Raw genomic sequence first — 2,228 nt, forward strand, 5'->3', positions numbered from 1 at the left:
TAATGTTTTGCGACCATTTTTGCTTATTTTCCTCTGACTCGATTTTTGCTTAAGTGTAAGCTTCGTAGTGCTATTTTGGAAAAACGCATAATTTGGTTCTCGTTCGTTCGTCTCTTTCGTCATTTATATGTTTGCATACTACTCTACGTTTTTTGTTTCTTAACTCGAGAGAATGGCTTTATTAACATTGACGGCCACAAGGTCGACCAAAACTTGAGCGAAGCGAAACTCGAATCCAAAGTAAATCTATTTATGGGTTCGTTTTGGAAACTGTTAAAGTCAAAAAAACCCAGATGGTTCCCAAGGTATCTGCTTACAAAAGTCTTATATCTGAAAAAAAAAAATGTTAAAAATACTATAATTTTCAAGTATTCCTCTCTTATGTTTATTATAATTTAATATTGTATATACAAAAGGATTGAACTAAGCTTATGTAAATGTCCTCTATAAAGATAATTCCCCCCTGCTTATTAAATTAAAACAAATGTTAAAATGAACATTATTTACCTTCTGTCATGTAAATGGAAAATTTATTGCTGCTTATGGCCAGTCAATTAACATATTATTTAAATTTGTTCTCTAAAATTTCCAAAACTTTTATGAAGAGAAACGTAAAAGCATTTCGGGGTAAACACCTTACACAGCTAGTGTACGTGTAAGTTATATTTGGTTTCCAAATTGCTATTATAAACCAATTTTGACTAAAGCAGATAAAGAAATTAGACTGCTTTGCTATAGAAAAGCTCACTTTTCGTAGGAATGCTTATAGAAGAGGTTCAAGAGAACCATTTTCAATAAAGGCCATTCAGAACGAGAGAGAGAGAGAGAGAGAGAGAGAGTATGCCAAATTTCATAAAGGTTTGCGGCTTTTATGTTGAACATAAGAATGTTTAAACGACATCTCAGACAGACGGAAGGGCAGACATATTTAATAGAAGTAGTATCTATCGTAAGTCCAGCTGGCTGTTACATACATTCTCAAAAACTTAAAATATTCTGCACCAGAAGTGGTATGAGACGTATTTATCAATTTTTTGGAGATCGCGATAATGAAAATCTCAAAAAAATGTTTGAAGGGAAAACGCGTTTCTTTACTATACTTAGAAGTCAGATGCAGGCATTTTTAAGCTATATATATGGTCAACTACTAGATAAACATGTTCATATCCAGGTGTAGATTATAAACATAAATCATCAACAAAATAAGCGGCGCTTAGAAACGAGTATCAGGCTTTCCGAAAAGTCTCGAATACCAAAGCGTTCTAAGCCTGCCCACCCGCATTTCTGTATGCATGCCGATTGAGGTAAAATAAAACGTTTTGCTTTCTATTACCTACCAATTGAGTTCTATGCTCACAACACAAGCTTTCCGAATGTTACCTCCAATGGCAATCCAAGGCCTTGCCTATGAATAGCAAATAAAAATGATGACATAAAACCTAAAAATTTCCATTCGAATCTTGCATGGCTAGCGCTCGAATTCGATACAAAAATTATCAACCAACGCGCCTTCATTTTCGTGTTCACTAAGCTTCAAGCGTCAGCCGGACTCAAATCGTAAAGCGAATGATTGATAGACGATGTGGAATGTATCGATAGCGAAGCAATGCGAGCAGTTATGTTATCAGAATTAAAATGACTGTTACAAGCTGAAAACTTTGTCCCGAAGAACAAATATTTCATTGCTAATGAAATAAAAAATCACTCCCTGATATCGGTAACAGATGTAGGAAACGAGGGAAGTCCATTTGGGATCGATTTGATCCATGTTTTATACAACAAGACGCCAATATCGATGCGATACCAAGCAAAGTGCTATCCCCAGCATAATCACATCCTGTAAGTTTCCCTCATAAGAGAAAAAATCAAACGTCAAACGCAAAAGGGGAATTAACGCCCTTCCACGAGCCAACCTGATACAAAGTATTTATATTAAGCAGTGTAGTTTGCACTAGTTTTGTTATAGCCTCTACAGCACGCAGTAATACGTAAACCATGATTACTGACCATGTGACCGACAGGAAATAGTGGATAGACTCGTCTGTCCGCTGCTAATATTTTCAAAAGCGAGACAATTAAATTAGAGATCCAAGCTTCAGGGCATACGTGCTTGAAACTTTATTTTAAGTTAACAACATAGGAAGCAAAGCCCAAGGCAACTTTAATTTTTCTACAAAGCTTATGACGAAGTCGTTTGAACACAAGTGTAACATTTTTTGCCAAATATC

The sequence above is a fragment of the Glossina fuscipes genome, unplaced genomic scaffold (assembly GCF_014805625.2).
Source record: "Glossina fuscipes isolate IAEA_lab_2018 unplaced genomic scaffold, Yale_Gfus_2 112, whole genome shotgun sequence".
NCBI lineage: Eukaryota > Metazoa > Arthropoda > Insecta > Diptera > Glossinidae > Glossina > Glossina fuscipes.